We start from the raw sequence: 12,164 nt of genomic DNA on the forward strand, positions 1-12,164 counted from the left end.
TCTGTAGATGGAGAACCTGTCTTAGAGGAACTGACAAAAACAATTTGCGTGGTTTAATTTAGCCAAGTTATAGCTGGGATACGACAAAACAGTATTCCATCAAAGTGCTAGGGACTACTTAAGTGAAGTAAAAAGGGCTTTTAATGGTAGAGGAACAAATCGGTATTACAAGAACATGAATGCAGATAGGTTGGAAATCTGAATAAAAATCAATCCCATCATCTGAGCAGCAAGGCTCTTGGAGAGTGTTCACTTTCATAATGGTTACAGAAGACGTAACCACTTCTAAAATGGATCATGATAAGCTTTAAAAAGTAACTATAAAGTGACGTGTCTTTGATAAGCTTGTTTAGGCCTGGCTGGATTATCACATATTTCCCAATAATTCACCTTAAAAAACATGTCTGGATATGGTTCTCACTTCTTCTTCATTGTTTCTTTGGTCTAGCTATTTAGATTTGCATGGTATACTTAACTCCTCCCATGATGGATCCTTATTATTTATTTCGAGCATTCAGTAAGATCTTTCTCAGTTCTAGCAGAACAGTTGTAGGAGGTTGCTGATGCCCCCCACCACCTTAATGTGGGAAATACCAGTCTTTTTTCCAGATTAAAATTTCAGTTAAAAGAGGTTCAACAGCTTCTTCCACTGAAGGAACCATTGATAATTCTATCTTATAACAATCAGAACAGCATTAAGGAACAGCAAATTTAAATGAATTCCAAGACACAGACATATAAACATCTGTATTTCTAATGGCCATAATAAATCTTCACTCTTGGGGAAAAAAAAAACACAAACCAAACCAAAACAGAAAAAGCAGCATATTTTGGCTAGCTTGATAATTGGATCAATTTTTCACTTATGAGTTGTCAATCGCTTGACATTTTAATGCATGCACAACAGATCTCAAAAGTTATTTAATTAGCACAGTAGAGCTCAGACCTAACCCTGGTCTTCTAATTGCAGTGCTAAACCATGTCTGAATATCTATTTATTAAACAGAAGTTAATTAAAGGCATGGATCCAACCTGTACACATAGCATTAAACTGAAAGCTGAAAGGGTATGCCATCTGCAGAAAAACAGAACTAAAGTGAGAATTAAGGACCTTTATAGGCTCATGAACTCCTTTCTCTCCCTGTACCACTTTGTCTGGTTTCATTGTAATCAAAGCACAGAGAAAAGGAAATGTCTTGTTTTACATTTTATTTTGGATGGATTTTCAAGAGAAATGAGCTCTGAACAAAACCCAGGATGAAATAGTGTACAGTTTAAGGTTACATTTTGTCTAGTCATTCCTCTCACCCATTTATTTGATCCTGAAATTATGCTATTTGTACTGGTTTTAGAGCTCTGTTAAACCAGAGCAGTTAAGTGATCCATGTTCAGAAAACCAAGGAACAACCTTTAGAAGTTATCACTTTGGAATACTGACTTTCGGCATTTTTACTGGCACAGCCAAGTAATACAATGGGTTGCAAGACAGGTAGGGAACAACAACCCACTACAAAGAGAGGTGAGACTTCTGTAAACCAGGTTGGACACCAGAAGAATTACAACTTTAAAATGACCTGTAGGGTCAAGATCTGAACCTTGTTTCCTCAAAAAACAAAGGCTTGATTTGTTTGGTTGCTTTTTTGCTGTCTGTTGGTCTGTAACACTCTGGTCACTGATTGGTTTTGTACGTGTTGACTACTCCCAGCCAAGATACTCCCAGCATCTCAAAGGATGTGGTCACACAGAATTACTTCAGGAAGCTAGAGGAGTTTGGACAAACACATATATGTCCAAAATTGCTCTGGTAATTTAAGGTGTCTTTATTTAAACAGAAATATTCAAGCACGTGGCAGAACCATTCTCAGCAGGAAGAGTAGCAATCCAGGAGGACCTCATCGTTATGGAGGTCACTAGGTCAGCTCAGCTGCTCATAAAATCATTGCCTTAGCACACATCATGGTATTAAATCTTGTTCTGATAGGCAGGAGTAGCCCTGCTGCTAATCTTCAATTCCTTGTCAACAGATACCTTTCAACAGACATACGGTTCCTGCAGTGCTCACAACTTGTGAAGTGGCAAGAATGAGAATCAGGTGTGGTCCAAATGTAAATGTGCTGGAAAGATATATATCAAAAGCAGCTTCTAAAGAGCTAAGAGTGAGGGTGCTGGAAACAGTTTCATCCATCCTAATGGATTTACTAGTCACTTGAAATTACCTGAAAGGTAAACAAACTCACCCTGGCCTGTGTGATAGGCAGTTGATCCCTAGGAGGCAAAAAGTTTTGAACTTAACTGTCAAGAGAGCTGGGACTCATTCTCATGTTCTTAGCAGCTTAAACACAAGGTGGATTACTGATTAAATCCTAAATTTTCCCTCTCACATAACATACAGTGAAAACATCTATAAGGAAAAGAAAAGCTATATGAAGCAGAAGGAGGTAATTGAAGAGGACATTATAAAACACTGTCATAAAACACTAAGGAATCCATACTCATCTCCACATACTGACAAACCAAGCTTCACTGATTTTGCTGGCCATAAACCAGTCAGTTCTTAGCAGTCTGAGCTTGAACGTGGAGTTGCCTTCTACTAGAACCTGAGTAAGAAGGTCATTTCTAGAATAAATTGTTCAAAACATCAGTGAACAACATCCCAGGTGGGCCAGAAGTGGGAATGGACAGGAGATGCCTAGGAGTGAGTTCACTGCAGTTTCTAGTGTTAAATTGCTTGAAGCAACATGAAAGTATTCTGATAACTAGCTGATGATGGGTGAAGGGATTAGAAAAATGTTACTGTGACCACATCTCTTACATCCCTCTACACACAATTTTTACTTGCTTCACCTAAATACTTTGGTCTTCTGATACTAAGATATTAAGTGTGATTTACCACACAACTAAGGTAAAAAGCTGAGGCAGAGTTGCAGAGATTAACAACTGCAAATACTATAGACTTTGTTTTCCAGTGAAAATTACATTGAAGTAAAAGAAGTCAGATTTATTCCATTTTGAATGCATCCATTAAGAACTGGCTGTTGACATCCTATGTCTTTTTAAGGAAAAAAAACCTGAAAAGTGCATTAGTTTTAGGGCAATTCAGTAGATAATTACATCAGTAAATCATATGACCATTTGAGGTACTGCTTCTGAGCTACTGCAGTGTAATTAGAAACCTGCTACAGGCCATTTAGTATAAAGAACTACCTGTGATTTTATGATTAAAATGGAAAAGTGTATTAATATATTGATAAGATAGTAAAACAGAACATGAAAATTTTCTACACTGAATCTTTTTTTCAGAAAATAGTTAATATTTCTTTCTACCCCTAAATTAGTGAAGTGTTCATTGCTCAGGGAAAAAAAATAAAATCTGTGGTTACAATTATGTTGTCAAGAAGACTTTCCTGATGTCACCATGTACTGTTCATTTCAGTACAATGGATAATTACCATCAAACAGTAGTTGTGCAACATTGTTAAGGGAAGGTTAATCAATAATTCCAAGAAGGAACTGAAACAAAAGATCTTGCGAATCTGGATCTGAAACCAAACTTGCCAAAGAAATTGAACTGCGGTTGTCGAGTCCATATAGGGAAAGGTAATTAAAGTTCAGTTCTTGGTCAGCTGTAGCTAGAGGGTTGACCTGTTTGACATCCCCAGAAGTTTTCTAAAATACCTGTAAGGAGCATGTGCGATGCAGTCATGCACTGGGATAAGAGTCTGCACTCAGACAGCTGCCATGAAGCATTTGTTTCAATGTCAAGTAGCAGCTTTAATTGCCAACATAGGTGGCACATAATCCAGACCTCATCTTCCAAAGAAGGAAGTTAGAGAGCTTGGTTTTTTCATAGAATTATTTTGGTGTACTTCTCTAAATCTCATTTAGCCCTATGAGATGCACATTCTATAAAACCTCTCTTTCTCCATAGTTCAGGTCCTTGTTTTCCAGGGAGCAAGTCCCAGGTCTGATATTCCCCAGCCATCTAACAACCTTGGTTCATACTGCTGAGGAAACTGCCAAATGATGAGAAACATCAAATAGTCTGCACAGCAGAGCCATGCGGAATAATAAAGGTAAAATTACGGAGGTCAGGTTGTTCAGATGGTGATTATTAGTAGCCCAAAAATTCAAGATGAAAAGCACCAAAATGGCAAAGTATAAAATCCTAAAGAAAAACACAGAGACTTGGGAGATGACGGCTGCTTAGGAGCACTGAAGACCAGCTCAAGAAGGCAAGGAGGTCTAAACCTTCCTCTGCTGACAGATGGCTGCCTTGCAGCAAAACTCTTTGATAAGTATAATAATGCATTTAGTTACTTCCTAACCCTAGTTCTCAATAGTGCATTTTAGCTAATAATCATTGCTTTTAAGCAACATCCATCCCACTCTCCACACATGGATAAAGATGCATGAATAAAATGACATGGAGAGTTATAGCCATTATATCAACTAAAGCCACTTTTTCATGAAAAATAAAGGACTCTCTACATCGTGCCTATCATCATTCAGATATTCTAATGTCTTAGAGCAACTGAACGCACATGCAGTGCCAAGAATTTTTACGTAATTTATGCTGGTTTTCAGGCTCAAAATCTGTAATTCTAAGGGTTCATGCACAAACGAATGATCATGACTTAACTATGTAATTGTTAGAGAAATTGCAGACATGCAACCACTTCTCGAAATACAAGAAGTTATTTCACCCAGTTCAGTGCACAAAGCACAGCTGAATCAGCTTATATTTGCCTCAGGTTAAAAACTCTTAAGTTAATATTTATCAAGGCTCAGCTATCACATTTCATATATTAAACAGCCATTGCATCATGTCTTTCATCTCTAAAGTTAGGGTTATATAGAAGGAATCCGAACTGTGAGCCAGAAAAAAAGTATGTTTATAAAGGGTATAGGCAGATTTCAATAGCTTTCACCTAATTCCAGCTTGTAGGCACAGGCCTGGGGCAGTGTTACAATGTGCTTCACTTAATCCTTATTAAATTTTCTCAGCCAACTGTGCATCTGCTTTGTTCAGAGTGCAGTAGTAGAAGGCAAACTTTAGCTGTGATCTAAGTTTGAAAACATGATTTTGCATAAAGATTTATGTTGAAATGATTTTCCCAAGCACTGATGTCATTAACAATCACTGCTCTACCCTGACACTCCTGCTAATAACAAAACCTATCATTGCTTTATGAGACAGGAGAAAAAAATATCTATCTGGGTAATGGATTTTGGTTGGATTTTTCACCTTTCCTTTTCCAGTGTTTGTCTCAGACACACCTTATTAATAAGGCAATGTGAGGGGGCATCTATAAAACCTTATGTATTTCATAGATACTGGAGTTTGTACTGAAACAGAAGCACGTTAAAGGAAGCAGCGGCTCACTCACAGCTCCCCAGGAGCTAGCTTCCTCATTTTTAAATGCAGTTTGGAGGGCCAGTAATGGATTCCTCGGTGTATAAGGAAAGCCAAATTAAATGAAACTAAGATTGAATCTCTCGCTGTTTTAGGGCCACATCATCAACTCTGATGTTGACGATGACCTTCATCTTTCCTGTTCTCCTCTAGTGCATTATAGCCAGGCTTTTAGTCTTCCATTGTAAACCAGACATTTGTTAGAGGGCATTGGGAGGTGTTTTATGGTCCATGATGTGTTCTGGATTAGATGATCTAACTTCTTTCAGTTAATTCCTTTTAACACTGGGGGCTCCATGACTAAGATTGTCTGAGCCAATTTTATATTATTCTCTGTCACCACTCTCTCCATGTTTTTTATGAGGAAGTTGAGATGTGTAACGGGCACGGTTTTCTAAGCTGGTTAGCAGTATTTCATAATTATTATTATTATGTCAGCTCAAAGCAATGTTTCCTGCTTGGATTTGCATTGCTATATTATAACTGACATATGGCACATTCAAACACAGCAATATGGTAACAGACAAAACAGCCATAATTGAGATAACAAAATATCAAGAGATTGAAAATTATGCTTGCTTTCTTCTTTGGAATGAAGACTTCTGCTGAACCAAAAGACATGAGTTATCTAGCAGACCATATTCATGCCATGAAATCCGAAGAACGTCACAGCTCTGAAAAAGAAAGAAACCAGGGAATCCCAGTTGCATGATATACAAGGATGAGGGAAAATGTTCCCAGTAAATCCTCCACCCCTTTTTTTGCATGAAATGCAATATCTCATCCTGTTTACAGTGGGAACCCCCCCCAATTCCTGCTGCCCTACCAGGATAATTTATACATTCTTGAATTCATAAAGATGCAGTTATTGATGTGTTTTTTGGTGTCCCAAGGAGAGGAGTGTCTGAGTGAGGCCGAGTCAGTCATAACTTCCCAGAGACAGAACACACACCTTTACCATGCAGATAATTCTAATTTCATTTTGATGAGGCATAGGCATTATTCATATACCTTTGTAGAAGAGCTGTGTTTGCCTCTGTCTCCTGAATTAGCAGAACATGTAAACCAAGGGTTCACAAACTATTGTTTATTGGGCCACTTTATGAGGGGGAATTTAAGGGTGGAGGCCACAAAATTATGAGGATTGCCAGCCTCAAGCCCAGTTCACTTTTGTACTGCCTCTACACATCTCTTAGGCTCTGGGGTCATCTGTCAGCCTGGGCTTCTCTCTTGCCCACTCTTCTCAAAAAGCAGGGATTCACCCTAGCCCTAGCAGTGTGAAACCCCTAAAAATGTCCTGCCCTGCCATGACACCTCACTGCTGTGCTAGGCAAGTACATTGAAGGAAGATTCCTGGGCTTTGTCATAATATCCATACACCTACGTTCCCTTATTGCTCAAAATGAGGTAGCCACATCCAAACCCTCTTCTACCCTCTGACTGGTTAACTCCTGACTGGTTTTTGGTTTTTGACATGGATTTTTTTGGACAGCAGCAGTTAGTCCAGGCCAGACTGTACCAGGGACTGGGCTAGAAGAACTCTGTGAATGATCCCATGCTGTGATTAAGCTCTCTGCTCTTGTACAGGTAAGTTTGCTAATATAGCTGTAAGCTAAGGTAACATTTTCAACATTAATTTAACACAATCAAATTTAGAAGCTGGTTTCACCAAAAAAGCAATAGGACTTCCTCTGAATTTTCTTAAATAGGTACTTGTATTTCTTAGCTACTCAGTATTTTGGAAATCTGTAATACATTTTGTCAACTTCTGTGTTTGCTGAATGTCCAGTGCCTTCTATATTCATATTCAAATTCTGGTTTTTAAAAAAATATTGTTTGTTAATATGCCTTCAGGTCATCTTTAATGCAGAACTTCTCTTTCATTTCAATGGCTCATGCCAAATACTATGTAATTACAAATAACAAAAATACAAAATAAGACACAGACAGGTATATGTAGAATATTTGACAGGATACAGTAGAAGAAGGACGTTTACAGCATGCAGAAATAGGGACAGGTGATTTGGGGGGAATGTAGTAACATTGTCAGAGTATGCAGGGATGCGACGAGGCTAAAGTTCATTTGGAATTAAATCTCATGAGGGATGTCCAGGACAACAAAAAAGGCTCCTTCAAGTACATCAGTAGCAAAAGGGAATCTAGGGAAAATGTGGGCCTGCTGCTGAATGAAGTGGGTGCCTTGATGATGAAGGACACAGAGAAGTCAGAGGTACTTAATACCTTCTTTGCTTCAGTCATTACTGCTAAGAACAGCTCTCAGGAATCCCAGACCCTGGAGGCAATAGAGGAAGTCCGGAGAAAGGAAGACTTTCCCTTGGTTAAGGAGGTTCAGGTTAGAGATTATTTAGGCAAAACTGACATGCACAGATCCATAGACCCCTATGGGATGCACCCCTGAGTGCTGATGAAGCTGGCAGACATTATTGCTAAGCCACTCTCCATCATCTTTGAAAGGTCATGGAGAACAGAAGTGCCCAAGGACTGGAGGAAAGCCAAGGGCACTCCAGTCTTCAAAAAGGGCAAGAAGGAGCACCCAGAAAACTACAGGCTAGTCAGCCTCACCTCCCTTCCTGCAAAGGTGATGGAACAGCTCATCCTGGAGGTCATCTTGAAGCATGTGGAGGAAAAGAAAGTTATCAGTAGTCAGCATGGATTCACGAAGGGGAAATCACTCCTGACCAACTTAATAACTTTCTGTGATGGAATGACTGGCTGAGTAGATGTGGGGAGAGTGGTGGATGTTGTCTACCTTAGTGTCAGCAAGGCTTTTGACAGTCTCCCATAACATCCTCATAGGTAGGCTCAGGCAGTGTGGGTGAGATGGGTGGACAGTGAGGTGGATCGAGAACTGGCTGAAGGGCAGAGCTCAGAGTTGTGATCAGTGGCAGAGTCCAGCTGCAGGCCTGTAGCCAGCGGTGTGCCCCTGGGGTCGGTACTGGGTCCAGTCCTGTTCAACTTGCTCATCAGTGACCTGGATGAAGGGACCAAGTGTCCCCTCAGCAAGTTTGCTGATGACACAGAACTGGGAGAAGCGGCTGATACACCCGAAGGCTGCGCTGCCATTCAGCGAGACCTGGGCAGGCTGGAGAGCTGGGCGGAGGGGAACCTGATAAAGTTCAACAAAGGCAAGTGCAGGGTCCTGCACCTGGGGAGGGACAGCCCCAGGCACCAGCACAGGCTGGGGGCTGACTGACTGGAAAGCAGCTCTGGGGAGAATGACCTGGGAATCCTCATGGGCAACAAGTTAACCATGAATCAGGGACTCTCAGGCACTGTTCCATTTTCTTCCTTTCTTTGTCAGTCATAATCTCGTCACTCCTAATCAAGTTATTATGCTGCACCACAGCCTTGCTGCATCAACCCTCCCAGTCCAGTTGCAATTAGAAGAAATTCCTCTACTGCTCATAGGAAGTAAAGCAGCTCTGCACACCATCATTAAGGTGGAACAGAAAGATTATTAAGTAAAACAGACACCAAAATATTTTGTTGTATGGCTATGGATGGTACATAGGCTACACCTAGTGTAAGGGGCAGCAAGCCGCCCATGAGCCAGCAGTGTGCCCGTGTGGCCACGAAGGCCAGTGGGATCCTGGGGGGCATTAGGGGGAGCGTGGCCGGCAGGTGGAGGGAGGTGATCCTGCCCCTCTGCTCTGCCCTGGTGAGGCTGCGTCTGGAGTGCTGGGTCCAGTTCTGGGCTCCCCAGTTCAAGAGAGACAGGGAACTACTGGAGAGAGTCCAGTGGAGGCTGCGAAGATGATGGGGGGACTGCAGCATCTCCCTTATGAGGGAAGGCTGAGAGATATGGGGCTGTTTAGCCTGGAGAAGACTGAGAGGGGATCTTACCAATGTATGCAAATATCTTAACAGCAAGTGACAAGAGGACGGGGCCAGGCTCTTTTCAGTGGAGCCCAGCGACAGGACAAGGGGCAACGGGCACAAACTGCAACACAGGCATTTCCATCTGAATATGAGGAAGAAATTCTTTACCCTGAGGGTGATGGAGCACTGGAACAGGCTGCCCAGAGAGGCTGTGGAGTCTCCTTCTCGGGAGACATTCAAAACCCACCTGGATGTGATTCTGTGCAATGTGATCTAGGTGAATCTGCTGTAGCAGGGCGTTGGACTAGGTGATCTCCAGAGTTCCCTTACAACCCTGACCAGGCTGTGATTCTGTGTGAATTCAGCTGTTCCCATTTATGTGAGGTCTCATAAATGCACAGACACTTCATGCCAGGAAACATAATGATTTTAAAATACCAGTTAGACAATATACACCCATTTTGCATGAAACTGCTTCAATCTACTGTAAACTGTTAACACTTGGCAAAATGTTTTATTTCCTCACCAAAAATTTTTAAAAAGAAAAAAAAAAGGAAAAAAAAAGGAAAAAAAAAAAAGAAAAAAAAAGAAAAAGAGGGGCTAAATCTATAGCAAATTTAACAATATGGTAAACTACAGTATCAAAAGAAAGCAATTAATGAAACCTTTTGTGTTCTGTGTTGAATTATACCTCCAGTTAAAAATGCCCTCACATAACATAAAGGGAGGGGACAGTTTGCCCTGAAAATACAAAATTAATAACAACTTAATAAGTTAAGAGTGTTTGCCCCTAGTAATACAATTTTTTTAGGGGTTTTGGTTGGTTGTTTTGTGTTGGTTTTTTTTTTAAGGGGGGGAGGCAAGGGGGGTAAAGTGAAATAATTCTGTGATTAGGCCAAAAACAAAGATCAGGAGAAAAAAAAGAGTTCACAAACATTAACACAACTGAGTGAATCAAAGCCTGCCTCTGCTCTCAGACAGTTCAGACAGAATACTGGAAAGAAACACATAATTTTTTTTCTTTCCTCCCAGTTGTCACTTCACTGTAGACAGCATATCCATCTCCTGTACTTTCTTACACAAGTAAGTATTGAATGTCAGCTTCATAACTGATTTGCCCCAGGCAGTTTTTTGTTTGGTTTTTTTTAAGTTAGTTTGGTTAGAATTTACACACTTGGTATGTGTTTTGCAAGGCAAAATAAAATAAACAAAAATAATTTCTCTGTCCCAAAGAGTTCACAGTCTAATTTAAGGACACAGAGTATGATCACGGAGAAGAGAAGAAAGTGTTAATTAAACTGTGATAAATAGAGTATTAACAGTAAGTTAGTTGTGATGGTGACCAAAGAATTCCTGATTGCTTTCAACTCACTCACTTCAAATAAAAAATGTGTAAAAACATGTAGCATTACTGGGAGTAGGGGTTACTTGAAAGTCTCACAGATGAATTGGAATTCCAACATGATTCAGCCAATTCCTGATTAATCTGAGAAGGATACTACAGAGTGCAAATATTGCCACACAGTCATGTCTTTGCTGTGGAAGCAGATAAAAGGTGCTTAAGATTTGCATCAATGGCAGAATTTCTCAACAAGAGAAGTATTCTCTCTTCCCTATCTTTCTTTTGTCTTGTTTTAGGGGGATTTTTTTTTTCTTTTACATTGCAATGTATACTAATGGCTGTCTCACTTCTTCAGCTCCTTTGTGGACTGGTATGTCAAATACTAAAAGGGACTTTCACCACAGAGTGCATTAAATTCTCAAAATATGAGTAATGTTGTAATAAACCAGTTGATAGTCTCGTAATGGAAGGCTGAATCCCAGAAATGTATGACAGTATGACAGGCTGTACAGTGAAGAGCCAAAAATCCTTTTTTTTTTTTAAGGAGGAGATTACACAGCTTTGCAATGTAATGAATATAACATTATTAATTTTGTTATGAAGTTTTGCTTATGAACTGCTGCTCAGTTCATTGCAGGTATTTACACTATAATATTATGGTGTATGCTCATGCACACACAGCATTATTGAGAATACAAAGTCAAGAATTTAATAAGTATTAAATGGAAGAATTAAAATTATCTGTGCAAATATAATTCAGTTGCATTAAGTATGCAACAGAGAACAATACTGTAGAGGAAAGAAAAAATCAGAGCTTTATCTTTATAGACCTTTTCCTTGCTTTGCTGTGTCTCCTGCCAAATCAGTCTCTGGTTTGCTGCCCTGAGGAGGACACGGACAGAGAGAAGAGCCTGCTGAGGTTCTTTTATGTTTATGTTTTTCTGGTAATCCTGCTTCATTTGCAGCGTACAATGAAAAGGTGCTCAGTAAATGAGCACCCATTCAACATTTGGTTTTACAGTCTGTTTTCGGTGAGCAGTCCCATGCTTTATTTTATTTCACTCTGTTCATGTCATTCTCTGAGACACAAATATTAATTTCCTCATGGTTTTTTTTCTGTGACACTTTTCATTATCTTATGTGCATGTTACACAAAATAATTATTTTCGTATTTTGTGAAATGACAGGTTGATATTCTTTCCCCATTTTACAAATACCCTGATGAGGCAAACCTATTAGGATTTTTGAAATATCGCACAGTTTTGGATGTCCATTTTGAAATATTTCTCATTCACTCTCTTTCTCAGATATTTTGCATTACAGAAAGATTCAAAGCGTGGCTGGCAGCAAAAAAAACCAGTGTGGCACTCATGCTTATGGCCCCTTTTCCCTTGAAGACATTCAGTACATTCAGTGGGCTTAGGCACAACTTTTTCACTTCTTTCCAGCACTTCTAAGAGTATACACTCCACACCTACCACCTGTGGTAACATGTGAAGAAGACTCCTACAGATATTTGTTTATTCCCTTCCGTACTTAAATGACCACCCTCTTTTCTGTGATGGAAAG

The sequence above is a fragment of the Falco naumanni genome, chromosome 5 (genome assembly GCF_017639655.2).
Source record: "Falco naumanni isolate bFalNau1 chromosome 5, bFalNau1.pat, whole genome shotgun sequence".
NCBI lineage: Eukaryota > Metazoa > Chordata > Aves > Falconiformes > Falconidae > Falco > Falco naumanni.